Source organism: Triticum aestivum, chromosome 3D (genome assembly GCF_018294505.1).
Source record: "Triticum aestivum cultivar Chinese Spring chromosome 3D, IWGSC CS RefSeq v2.1, whole genome shotgun sequence".
NCBI lineage: Eukaryota > Viridiplantae > Streptophyta > Magnoliopsida > Poales > Poaceae > Triticum > Triticum aestivum.
Genome location: NC_057802.1, coordinates 558,032,604 through 558,046,775, shown reverse-complemented (window position 1 = coordinate 558,046,775; position 14,172 = coordinate 558,032,604).

Here is a 14,172-nt window from a genome sequence, read left to right as displayed (position 1 = left end):
TGCTGACTCACCTCGAGGGTGGCAACAACCCGTCGTTGGCGTACCCCCCGGCGAGGGCGGCCGCCCCGGCGCACCGCCGACGCGACAGCCAATGGGTCCCAAGGAGGTTCGGCTCCTCCTCTTCTTCCTCCTCACGCTCTTCCTCCCACTCCTCAGGCTCTCCGGCGCTGCTCGGCGTCAAGGCCGAGCCCGCGGCGGAGACGCCGCTCGGCCGGCGCACTCGCAGCACCGACATCGTCATCAACGAGGGCGGCCGGCGCGCCTCCACGTCGGCTCCTCCTCCGCGCTTCGTCAAGCCAAAGACGGAGCCGGGGCTCGCGCCGGTGAAGACGGAGCCGGGTCTTCCCGCCGTGAAGACGGAGCACGGCGGGGTCGAGCTCGACGACCACGCGGCCCTGGAATGGGCACGCCAGGACTCCCTGAAGATGGCGAGGGAGCGCCAGTGCGCCCCCTTGCGGCGCTTCGCGCAGCACCGCCGGGGCCGCGACGAAGGAGGAGTCGTCGTCATCGATGACAGCGACGACGACGACGCGCCGCCGCCGCCACCAGTCCACCATGGCGACGCCGGGGAGGGGTCCAGCAGGGGCGCCCGCGTCAAGGAGGAGAAGGCTGACGATGACGACGGCAGTGAGGATGGCGGCGACGAAGGCGACTACTCGGCGTTCAGCCAGTTTCTTTTTTAGATTAGTTATATATTTGCTATGTAATGAAAATCCGCGAACATGTCTAATATATGCCCAAATTTTCCGAAATTTAGTCGTGTTTAGCAGAACTTCGCCGAACTTTGCCGAAATTTGCTATATATTTTTCTTTTTTGAACACGCTTGGGGGCGGCCCTGGGGCCGGCGGCTGGGGACCAACTCGCCCCCAGGCTGATTTTTTGCACCGGCTCACACCTAGGCGGCGATTTTAGGCGCCCCTGGGGGGCCAACGGCTGGAGATGCTCTTAGTCTATTGTTTCAGCCAACTACCTAGTAGTCGATGTGCAACTTATTCCCATTCCTACTTGTGGATGGGTACTGAAAAGTTGCATATAGTAGAGCTATATGCATGCACATCACGACTGCGGAGGTGCTCATGCATGACTGCGAAGTTGCACACTCTCGTCGGTATGGTCGCACATGCATGGCCGCGAAGTTGCACTCTCATCGCTTACTCACACATCTGTGGCCGTGGAGTTGCGCACTCTCGTCTGCATAGTCACATAGTCGCACACGCACGACCACGGAGTTGCACACTCTCGTCAACATAGTCGCACATGTGTGGCCGCGGAGTTGCACACTCTAGTCCACATAGTCACACATGTACTGATGTGGCAGGTGCTCACGCATGGACGTGGAGTTGCACACTCTCGTAGTCGCTCATGCGTGGCCACGGAGTCGGATAATCTTGTCCGCATAGTCGCACATGAATTGTTGTGGGAGGTGCTCACGCCCGGCTGGAGTTGCACACTCATGGCCGCAGAGTTGCACACTCTCTTCTCATAGTCGCACATGCAATGCGGCGGGAGTTGCACATGCACAATGGGGTAGTTGCTCGCGCGTGACTGCAGAGTTGCACACACTGACCAACATAGTTGCTCACACACGGAATATGGGTTAGCTCTTATAGGATAGCCCCTCACGCGCGCGGCTATGGGGGGTACACACGCACGGCGACTACCAGGAAGTTGGCCAGGGTAGATAGCAGGGCAGTAGACAAAATTGCACATTTCATTGTTAGAGGGTAGTATGGGGTGGTGCCATTATTGAAAACTGCATGTCCATGGTTAGAGGAAAAAGCTGCATATCGACTGTCAACTAGTTGGACATCGATGGCTAAACGGTTGCATCAAATGGGGACTAAATTGCGGATGAAAAAGTTTGTCGAAACATACCCATGCGGGATCTAGTTTCGAAGAACACAGCACACCACGAGAATTTCAACGGTGAAATCGGATCTTAATTCCGACGCGCGGTTTAAAAATTATGACTTTTTAAAAACTTGTAAATTCCAATTAAATGAGTTCACAGCTCTTCACATGGATGATTTTGAATACCTTGCTATTACATGGTACTTTTTTTAATATACAGATTAAAAAAATTCTTATATCGATTAGAGGGGACAAATTATTACCTTTTATAGATCATTAGGGGACCAAAAAATTTCAGCTCCCTAGACTTGTCAATTTTTTAGATAGGGGAGAGATGGGAGAGAAGAGAAAAGAAGATATGTTCCTAGAAAGATATTCCAAATATCCAGTAATACGTGTCCTAAATCAATACTTCCTCCGTTCAAAAACTTGTTCTAACTTTGTCCCTCAAATAGATGTATCTAGTGCTAGATACATGCATTTGAGGGACAAACTTTTTCAGACGAAGAGAATACTTGTTTACTTCCACGGTTCCACCCGATGATTTCGGGTCTGGCAGAACACAATGGCAAGTGCCCTTTTCTCCTCCGCTAATACATTTCACCGTGGGGAATCCTGTAATATAGATAGGAAAGTGTTTGTAGCCGGTGCGCCGGCCGAACGCTGGGCCGGACTCGCGCAAGCCGCGGGATCGATTTAAATCATGTGGCGCGCAACTAACTCGCCGTGATGCACACGCCACGTCTTCTTTTTAGAATTAGCCAGGCCACATCTAGGACCCACCCACACACCATATCGCTCGCTTCCTTTCCTTATCATTAACCACCGATTCATTGTAGACTTTCCTTCATCCTTCATCTCTTCTCTCTCTCCTGTTCATCTGCTACCTCGCACCACATCGCCAGCAGTGGCCATCCGACGACCACCCTGACCGATGATGAGAATTTGCTGGAACCTGCTGATTGATTTTTGCTGGAAGAACCATGGCCGCGTTGTTGCATCGATGAACCACGCAGGCAAAATAAATGATGCAACCGACAAACAGAACTTATTGCTGGAACCGACTGAGTTTTTTGCTTCAATAGTTGCCGTTTTTGCTACGAACGACATCAATGATCACGAGAACCATTGATGACGAACCAAGACCCATGATAGCGGTGGCGGCCTTTTGCTGCAACCGGTGTAGTATTTTGCTACTACCATGTTGATGATTGCTTCAACCGTTCATGAGGACACCGACGGTGGTGACATCCATTTTTGCTGCAAGCGATGTCGTGTTTTGCTACTACCGGTGTTGGCATTTGCTACAACCGTTCACAAGGACACGAACGGCGGCGGCGACGACGTCCTTTTTTGCTACTACCGGTTCGTGTTTAGCTACTACCGGTGTTGACGTGTTGCATCCCGCACAACATCGAGCTAGAACTGGATTTTGCTGGCACCGGTGTAAATTTTTGCTGCAACCTGTGACGGCGGGGCATTTTTGCTACAACTGGCGAGTCGTTTTGTTGGGACTGGCGTGAATTTTTGCTGCAACCTCTGATGGCGGGGCTTTTTGCTACAACCAGCGAGTTGTTTTGCTGGGACCTGTGTGTATTTTGATGCTACCGGCGACAATAAACTTTTTTGGCTACAACCGGCAACCAGCGTGATTTGTTTGCTACGACTGACGACAGCGAACTTATTTTGCTACAAATGACGGGTTGTTGCTTGGACTGGCAAGAATTTTTGCTACTTCACTGGAACCAGCGATTATTTTTGCTGGAACAGGCGAGGAGTTTTACTGTGGCCGGCAACGGTGAGAATTTTTGTTGCATCCCGACGATGGCAAGCCATTTTTTGTTGTATGATCATTTTTGCTGGGACCGACGACATTTTTGCTGCCATCGGCGTGATTTTTTGTCACTGAGAATTTCTGATGATTATTTGCTGGGATCGGGGGGGATGATTTGCTGGGGTTGGCAAGATGGCAAGCTGCGACTGGCACGGTGATTTGTTGGAACCAGCACGGGCCATGTTACAACGAGCTTTTTGCATGAGGCAACGATGGCGAGTTGCGACAGTGATGCATAGCGGTGACGGCGAGCTGCGATGGTGGACGGGGCATTCACAGGAGCTGGAGCATCACGAGTCGACGAGCAAAGCATCGGCGCATGGCACTGGCAGCGCGTTTGCCGGATGACGGAGTGCTCGCGAGGCGACGACGGCAAGTTCCCACGGTGCAAGGCAGCCACGACGAACTGTGACGGTGTACATGGGATTCATGGTAGCTGGGCATTGCGAGTTAACGAGCAAAGCTATGACGCATGGCAATGACACCCCGTTCCATGCGGGCGGAGGACGCAGGTTCAGGTTTTGCATGTGTTCAGCGGGTTAAGTTTAGCATGCGTTCAGCGGGTTCAGTTTTGCATGACTCCGTGAGCCAGATCCAATGTTTACGGATGGACGCATCCAACGGATGCGGGGGTACCGGCGGAGTGACTCGGCCGGTCGATCGGTGCAGAGTAGCGGCCAATATAGATATGCTGCCGTCGGGTTGAGGTGCTGAGTGTTGTTTGAATTGCACCAAAATAAGGTTTTGCAAATGTTTCTGCCTTCTGCGGCCACCAAAATACATGATATTTCAGGTTTCAGTGATCAACTAGCATATACCCTAATATTTTGGAACAAATTTGACTGGGATGCAAAAACAAATTAGGAAATTTATCAAAAGTTTGAATTTGTCAGAAATCCATTAGCCACCAGAATACAAATGTTAACTATTTTTTTCTGTAATCACGATGACTACTTTTTGAAAATGAGTTCTTTTTCAAAAAGGAGATTGAAACTCCCAACATCTCTATCATTGCGATGCACACATTCATTCTTATTAATTACTAAGTCAGAAGAAAAGCAACCAAGGGGAAACCATTACAAATACGAAATAAACACCTATGATTAAGTCGACTACTTTCACACAGACGCCTTCAAGAATGGATAAATGTCCTCGCGTCATCAACGTCACGTCTTGCCCGAGACAACCTAGATAAGAATTTTCATCCCGACTGCTGATACCAGCCAATGAAGGCTAGCGCAATAGTAAGTAGACAATGCCTTCAACAAGCTAACCATACAAGTTCATTTTTAGGGATGGCAATGGGTACCCATTACCCATGTACCTTGCGGGTAAAAACCCTATTAGGGTAAGGGTATGAGACAAAATGTTACCCATGGGTATATAAATAGGAAAATCTCGAACCCATTGGGTAGAGCGGGTATGGGTATGGGATCACATAACCCATACCCGCATACCCATGTATCCTTATAAAATCTAACAAATATGAAAAAAATTACATCTACACTTTATCGTGAGTTTGTCAGTTTAAAATTTATGACTACGTGCTACTATTTTATGATGTGTCGTTGTTTACAAGAAAGTGTTGTTGTTTTGGATGTGTTGTTGTTTCTAATTAATTACTGATGCTGTTATGTGTTGTTGTTTATGAAAAAAAATCGATAAAGGGCGCTTTTATTATCTCAAAATGTAGCATCAAGCGATACAAAGCATTTAGAGTATCACCCGGCCTCTGCATAACTAGGATGTACACAGCCAAACATCAAAAAACTGACAAGACAAAAAATGACAATTCGGCAACAGTAGAGTCCTATAGACCGACACTATGCCTATGTCGAAATGGTTGGTGGACCGATGCGGAGATTATGCTGCCACCCATGTTGGGTAAAAAACTCCATAGCCACCTGCTCCAATCGCGTACACACCGCCTTGAATAGCGGTTGGTACTCCGCACGTTGTAGCATAGACCACATACGAAGCGAGTGCGTACAACGGAAAATAACCTGCAGAGGAGAAGCATTTTTGTCATTAAAAACCAAATCGTTTCTACATAGCCAAAGCGACCATAGTAAGGCATACGCTCCCACCCTTATTAGCGTTTTGAACCTATTTGAAATACCGTCCAACCAATGACCAAAACTATTAGCAACACTTGTGGGCGGATACAAATTTGACGCTATTTGGATGACTGACCATGTAGAACGCGCAAACTTGCATTGAAAAAAGAGGTGTTTGATTGTCTCGTTATGAGTACAAAAACAACACTTCTTACTTCCTGGCCAGTTGCGTCGTGCAAGGTGGTCTTTGGTTAGTGTCGGTGTGGAACGACACCTATGGGATCACAAGAATCCCTACTACGGTTGCCGGGGCGCAGGGTTGCGAGAAGAGCAGGATTAGTAATCAGCACAAGGATCGTTTACCCAGATTCGGGCCGCGAGGACGTGTAAAACCTAGTCCTGCTTTGGTGGATGTATTGAGTGTCCTTGAGCTCTCGAACTAGCTATGGTGAGTGCGTGGTTCGAAAGAACCGAATCCTTCTCCAGTATGCCATAGGCCTCCTTTTATAGTCGAAAGGGGCTGCCACAGTGGAACACAGGAGGTGGAAAGGTATACAGTACCATGAGCTTATCGCTCGTATCATAGGACACGACGCATTTAATGCGTAGCTGAGGTGTCCTCTTGCTTTATTGGGGACGGGAGCGAGGCCCGTCCCGTCCGCCGCCGCTCCTCCTTACTTCGACACGTGCCCTGGCCAGGGATCCATGCGGTGCCACGTAGGCAGGCAGGCAGCTGAGGTGGCGCGGTAGTAGGGTCTTCACGAAGATTTGCATGCCGCCACGCAGGCGTGTGCTGAGTTGGCTTGGAAGCTGCATGTTGCCACGTAAGTGCCCGCTCGGCTGGTTGGGCTGGCAGCTGCATGTGAACGGCGGTGGAGACTTGGTAAGTGCGGGCTTGGCAGTGGCCCTGCTGGCGCCCCTGGTGAGGGCCTCGCCGGGTGGCCCGGCAAGGGTCTTGCCATGGCGCGCGGTTGTCCCCGGCAAGGATCTTGCTGGGGGTCTTGTGGCTTTCCTCGGCAAGGATCTTGCCAAGGATCGTCGTCTTCTAATCCTCATCTGATCTTGAGTGTTCCTTGTCTTCACAAAGATCTGCATGCCACCATGGAGGCGCCTGCCGATCCCTGGCCCGACGTGGTTGATGGTGTTGGAAACTGTGGGCTCAAGGGTAGTGCGCTCCGCTGGTGTGGGCGAGCCGCCCTGGCAAGGGTCTTGTCGGGGCCGCTGAGGCTCTCCAGGACAAGGGTCTTGCCGGGGGAACCTGCTTCGTCCCTCTGCTCTTTGTTGTCTTGGCCTTGGCGTTGCTCTGGTTGCCTCGGGCTTTGGTTTTACTTCGGTTCACCTCCCCTGCTCTTCTTGGTGTGGCCGTGGGCGCGGCTCCGGCTGTCTGTGCACAGGTAAAGGGGTACGAAGGTGCGCCCCTTCTTTTGTACACCGACAAGAGCCCCGGGGCCTTGGCCACACATAAGCGCGAGACGTTGTTGGGCCAGGCCCAAAATGGTGCGCGGGCAGGCGAGGCGGTTTTTACCGCTGTAAAACTTCTCGCGCACCGAGCCCCGACCCCGCCTCTTTATAAGGAGGGGGAAAGGGGGATGGCATCCCGTACTCTTCTGTCGTCTATCTCCTCCTGCTTCTGCTTCTTCCTTTCACTCGCCATGGAGAAAGGGAACCCCGGTCCCTCGACGGTGGCGGCAAGGGTCGTTGCTCGATAACGCGTCCCTCCTCCTCCTGAGCCCGCGGTGGTGGAGCCGGCTGCGAGGGGAAGGGGGAGGGGGCGAGGCCAGGGCAGAGGTCGTGGTGCTCGGGGAAGAGGAGGACGGGGCGGCACGCCGGCTTCGCCCCCGCCAATGATGCCTTTTCCAATGGAAGGCCATGTTGGAGACCAGCCCCGCGAGTTCTTCATCAGGCTGCACCGGCCTCCGCGTCGTCGTCTTCGTCATCCCGCCCCGTTTGCTCGGGAGATGGAGCGTGACCCGCCCCAATCCCTCAGATCGCACATGAGGGGCTGTGGGAATGGGGGCACGCGGGTCGACGTCGACTTCCCAACTCGTCGGGTCATGTACCTCCGTCGTGGATGGAAGACGTTTGCTCGCATCCACAGCCTGACGGCGGGGCTCGTCCTCTACTTCAAATTAATGGAGGACGGCCTGCTCTCCGTCAAGGTCTTCGGAGACTTCGGGACTCGCCTGAAGTGCTGCGTGGAGAGCTGCTCCGACGGAGATTCCGACGATGGAAGCTCTTCCTCGAGCGAAAGTGATGAGGAGGACAATGGGGCAGATGACGGGGCTGAGTCCGACTAGGCGTCGGACGCCCCGCGCCTCGACGGGTGCGGGAGCAGCAGCATCTGCACCAGGCCGCTCCTCCGGCAGAGTTTTGCCGGGGGAGGGGCCAGCTCCTTGAACTTCTCGGGGCCGTCTCCTTGGGCGGCTGGCGTCGTGAGACTGCGGAAGAGGAAGAGGGCGGGCGGCAAGGCTATCAACTCAGGGTACGCGGGCACCGACGCCTTCATTGTGTATTGCCGGTCCTGCCGCCTCGTCTTCCAGCTCCTTTCCCGGCACCGTCATCTCCGGCCCATCCGTGGGCGGCCACCGAGGTGTTCTCTTGGTGCTTTCTGCTGCTCGTAGCTCGCCTAGGCACCCCTTTTGCCCTTTCGCCTCCTTGACCTGCCTCCTGAGGAGAGGGACAAGAAAGGGATTACGGGCACCTCGTCTCTTTTCTTAATCTGTAAGCCTTCGGGCCTTGTTAAATTTAAAGCTTGTAATCCCCCTTGTTCATGTTTTTCATTTCGTATTAATTGTACCTGTATGGGATGTTTTTGATGAAAAAGGGGGGTTTGCCGGGGGTTTTCGTTCGTGGATGGAACCCACGACAAGGAGCGAATCCTTGTTACTACTTAAGATAAATGTTTTGCGCCCGGCAAAAGGCCTTGCGGTCCCTCCACTTCGCTCGACCATTCTCGCGCCCTTGGCGGAGGCAGGGATGAAGCGGGCTTAGGCTCCTCGTTCTATTTCCTTGCCGCCGCGACTACAACCAAATCCGGGCCTAGGAGATAATCCTTGGGTATAGAAAAGGGGAGCACGGTGGCCTAGAGATAAAACGAGGTTTCACATATCCCAGTTTCATAACAAAATGCATGACAGAGGATAAAAGACTTATCTGGATCTGCAGCCCCTGGCAATCTTATCTTGCCGCGGTTGGATCCTTGTACTTGCAGCCCCCAGCAACTTGGGTTTGCCAGGGTTGGCACGCCGATCCGTGCCCTTTCTTCCAAGTAGCTAAGCAGAAGTGCTCATGTGCCCTGCGAACTAAAAGAGGACAGAAAAGAAATAGAGAGACGCGCACTCGACCTCTAGGCTAGGGGTTAGCCGCCGCTAAGCACTATCAACCCTATCCAAGGAAGAGACTCGACCTAGCATGCATGCTATAACTTAGGGTGCCAGCGCTTCATTTATTTATGCTCAGGGTCAGGGCCTGGCTTTGTACAAAGGGTTACATGCCTTGCCGGCAAAGCTTGTACAAAAGGTGGCTTGCCGGGAGGCCCGGCAAGCTGCGCCTTATGGGTAAAACTTGCGAAGATGCTTGATGTTCCAGGAGTTGCTCACTGGGACAGCATCTTCGGTCTCTAGGCGGACTGCGCCGGGCCTGGTGACTCGTATTACCCGATAAGGGCCTTCCCACTTCGGTGTCAACTTGTTGGAATTCTTGGCCGACTGAACGCGCCGAAGAACAAGGTCGCCTTCCTCAAAGCTTCAGGCATGAACCTTGTAGCTATGGTAGCGGCACAAGGCTTGCTCGTAGCGTGCTGCTCTCACAGCCGCCCGAAGACGATCTTCCTCAAGGAGCATTGCGTCATCTTGCCGCAACTGCTCTTGCTCAAGCTCATCATAGGCGAGCATTCGAGGTGACCCGTATATGAGTTATGTGGGGAGAACTGCCTCCGCCCCATATACTAGGGCAAAGGGTGTCTGACCGGTGGCTCGATTTGGCGTCGTCCTGATCGACCAAAGAACCGCCGACAACTCATCAATCCAGCGCCGTCCACTCTTGTGCAGCTTGTCAAAGGTCTTCGTTCTCAGGCCTCGCAACACTTCAGCATTTGCCCTCTCCGCTTGGCCGTTGCTCCGTGGGCGTGCCACGGAAGCAAAACAGACCTTGCTATCGAGGTCTTGCATGTAATTCATTAAGGCATGGCTCGTGAAGTGCATGCCGTTGTCGGTGATAATCCTGCTTGGCACACCAAAACGACAGACCAGTCCCTTGAAGAACTTGACGGTTGACTGAGCAGTCACCTTTCTCACTGCTTCCACTTCCGGCCACTTTGCGAACTTGTCGATTGCAACGTACAAGTACTCAAAGCCCTCGACAGCGCGGGAAAAGGGCCCAGTATATCGAGCCCCAGACCGAGAATGGCCAGGAGAGAGGGATTGTTTGAAGAGCTTGAGCTGGTTGATGAAGCTTCTTTGAATGGAACTGACACGCTTCACACTTGGTTACTAGTGCCGTCGCATCCTGGAGGGCGGTGGGCCAGAAGAAACCTTGCCGGAATGCCTTGCCGGCGAGGGCCCTCGACCCTATGTGGGAGCCACATATGCCTCCATGTATCTCCGCCAACAGCTCCAGTCCTTCCTCGCGGGGGATGCACTTCAATTTTACACCGTTCGGCCTCCTCCTGTATAGGGCGTCATCAACAAACTGGTACAGGGCAGACCGACGGGTAACTCTTTCCGCTTCTTCCTGCTCCTCAGGAAGCTCCCCTGTTTGGAGGAATCGGATGGTATGCTGCGCCCACGCCGGAGCCTGGGGCTACGGCGAGGACCAAAGGCATTTCCTCCGTCATGGGAGCGGTTGTCTCTACGGCCAGGGCTTGACGCCCTGCCGGAGCCAGCTGCTCCTTGGCAGGCTCAGGGTCCACGGCAACATCCTTGCCGGCAGCCCCAGGGGGCTCGGCGGGAAAGTACTTGTCGGGGCCCGATTTCCTCCACTTGTTCTGCTCTGTTGATGGTTCGACAGATGGCTGAGTTAACCGGAGCAAAAAGGTACCCGGCTCCACGGGTAGCTTGAATGCAGCACGCTTTGACAGGTAATCGGCGATGTCGTTCTCCGCTCGGGGGACGTGCTCCGCTTGGATGCCATCAAAGCGCTCCTCCAGCTTACTCACCTCATCTACGTAGGCCTCCATCAATGGGCTCTGGTAATCCTTGTTGACCTGTCTGACAACAAGCTGCGAGTCACCCCTGACGATGAGCTTCTTAACCCCGAGGTCTGCCGCAATCCTGAGACCGGCAAGCAGCCCCTCGTACTCCGCAGTGTTGTTGGTGGACATCTCCCTGGGAAAGTGCATCTGGACCACGTAGTTGAGGTGCTCTCCGGTGGGTGCGACAAGCAGTACGCCGGCACCGGCGCCTTGCAGCGAGAAAGCCCCATCAAAGTACAAGATCCAGTCGCGGTCTGCTTCCTTGCCGGGGTGGGCGGTCTCCTGGATTTCTTCGTCGGGCGTTGAGGTCCATTCTGCAATGAATTCCGCCAAGACTCTGCTCTGGATTGTCGACGTACTTTCAAACTTCAAACCAAAACTTGACAACTCCAAGGCCCATTCCACAATCCTTCCGGTTGCATCTGGGTTATGCAGTATCCGTTGCAATGTGAGGCGGGTGACGACAGTGATCTCGTGGGCTTGGAATTAATAACGCAGCTTCCTCGAGGCCATAAGGAGGCCGAAGAGCAATTTTTTCATACCGGAGTACCTCGACCTAGCCCCTTACAAGAGGGAGCTGACAAATTAAACCGGGTGCGCTACATCATCTTCTTCTTCTGCACCGCCTCACCTGACTGCGCAGGCACTGCCTTGGTGGCGTCAGACCCTGCTGGGGGACCTGCCTTGCCGGCACCAGGCCCTGTCTAGGGGATCTTTGGCTTGCCATCCGCTGGTTCTGCCATCGCCACTGCCTCCCCGTCGACCTCCCTCTGCGCCACCAGTGCAGCGCTGACCACTTGATTCGTCGCCGCTAGATACAGCAGCAACGGCTCTTGTGGTTTAGGCCCAACCAGTATTGGCGTGGAGGAAAGGTATTTCTTCAGGTCCTGCAACACCGCCTCGGCTTCTGGCGTCCACTCCATTGGGCCTTCCTTCTTCAAGACTTTGAAAAAGGGAAGGGCACGCTCGGCGGACTTGGAGATAAATCGGCTCATGGCGGCGGCGTAGCCGGTGAGTCGTCGCACATCTTTGATCCGCTTGGGCGCCTCAATCTGCTCAATGGCTTTGATTTTGTCTGGGTTTGCCTCGATCCCGCGCTGCAACACAAAGAATCCGAGAAGCTTGCCGGACGGAACGCCGAAGACACACTTAAGGTTGATCTTGCGCAGATTGGCGAATGTCTCTTCCAGATCTTGCACGAGAGTTGCCCCGTCCTTGGTTTTGACCACTATGTCATCCATGTATGCTTCCATATTTCTATGAAGCTGGGGCTCAAAACCAATTTGGACTGCTCTTGCAAACGTCGAGCCAGCACTCTTCAACCCGAAAGGCATCCGTAAAAACCAATACGTACCACATGGGGTGATGAATGTTGTCTTCTCCTCATCTTCCCTTGTCATGAAAATTTGGTGGTAGCCTGAGTAGGCGTTCAGGAATGACAACAGATCACACCCGGCCGTGGAGTCAACAATCTGGTCGATGCACGGCAACGGGAAGGGGTCCTTAGGACAAGCCTTATTGATATCTGTGTAGTCAATACACAGCCTCCACTTCCCATTTGCCTTGCGCACTACTACCGGATTGGCCAACCACGTCGGGTGGAGCACTCCTCTCACCAGCCCTGCCGCTTCCAACTTCCTGATCTCCTCTGTGATGAACTCTTGCCTCTCCAGAGCCTGCTTTCTGACCTTCTGCTTGACGGGCCGCGCATGAGGGCAGACAGCTAGGTGGTGCTCAATCACCTCCCTGGGAACACCGGGCATGTCGGATGCTTGCCATGCAAACACGTCGACATTTGCCCGCAGGAAGGTGACGAGCGCGCCTTCCTATTTGCTGTCGAGGGTGGAGCCTATGGTGAATGCCCCTCCCGTGCCATCCTCCCTGACGGACACCTTCTTGGTCTGCGGTGGCTCGACTCTGGATTTCTTGCTCTTGTCGGTAGAGCTCTCGGGCACGTCCTCGACGGTAGCGCAACACTCCGAGGAGGTGCGCTTGCCGGAGTGGGCGCAAGAGGTCTTGCCGGGCTTCTTCTTCCCTCCCGGGCCTTCAGTGGCTGGAGCAAGTGCCTTGACGGCAGTTGCTGCAACTGCTTCCCGGTAGAGTTGGTCGGCGCAAATCAGTGCGTCCATCTTGTCGGAGGGGACGGAGATGATGGTCAACGGCCCGGGCATCTTTAGCATGTTGTAGGCGTAGTGTGATGCCGCCATGAACTTGGCTAGTGCCGGGCGGCCGAGGATCCCGTTGTAGGGCAAGGGGATCTCGGCCACGTCGAAGATGATCCTCTCCGTCCTGTAGTTCAACTCTCCTCCGAACGTCACGGGCAGTGTGACCTTCCCCTTCGGCTGGCTCCTCCCCAGATTGACCCCTTGAAACGTGCCCGTTTCTTCAAGGTCTCCATCAGGAATTTGCGGCCTTTTGATCACGACGGGCGAGATCAAGTTCAGGCCGGCCCCGCCGTCGACCAACATCTTGTTCACCTTGAGGTTGCGTATCATTGGTGAGACCAACAATGGCAAACACCCGACCGCGGTTGTGCGGTCAGGGTGGTCCTCGGCGTCAAAGATGAGGGGCGTGCTGGACCACTTTAGCGGCTTCTGAGCGTCGAACGACGGCTCCGCTGCTGTAATCTCACGCGCCCACTGCTTGAGCTGGTGGTGAGAAGTATGCAGCGAGGCGCCACCATCGACGCACATGGCCTCCGTAGCCTTCTGGAACTCTTGCTCACCGGACTCGTCATCCTCTTCGTGATCATCGTCTTCTTGTTTCTTGTCACAGCCCCGGGCGGGCCTCTCTTGCTGGTTGTCCTTGCCGCGGCGGCCTCCTTGGCCGCCACGCTTCTTGCCGGATCCCTCGGCAGCATCCTGGTCCTTCTCCTTGTCCCACCTCTCGTACTCAGCTTTTTTCTTCTCAGGAAGCAGCTCGACTTGTCGGCAGTTCTGGAGGTCATGGCCCTTGGTGCGGTGGATCTTGCAGTATTGCTTGTCGGAGCTTCTTGGCTTGTCGGTAGCCGCCAAGGCCCGGCAGGCGGCGCACCCAGCAATATCCTTGCCGGGGTCGTCTGCCTTGACCTTCTTGGCAGCGCTGGTGTCGTCAGATCCTTCAACGGCAAGCACGACCTTGCCCTTGCGTTTCCTGTTGCAACGCCGACCCTTCTTCGTCGGGGCGGCGGCGTCTTCGTCGGAGGAGTCGGCTTCCGCGCCGGCGTCTTCGCCGGGGTACTTCCTTCCTTCTTCAGCCC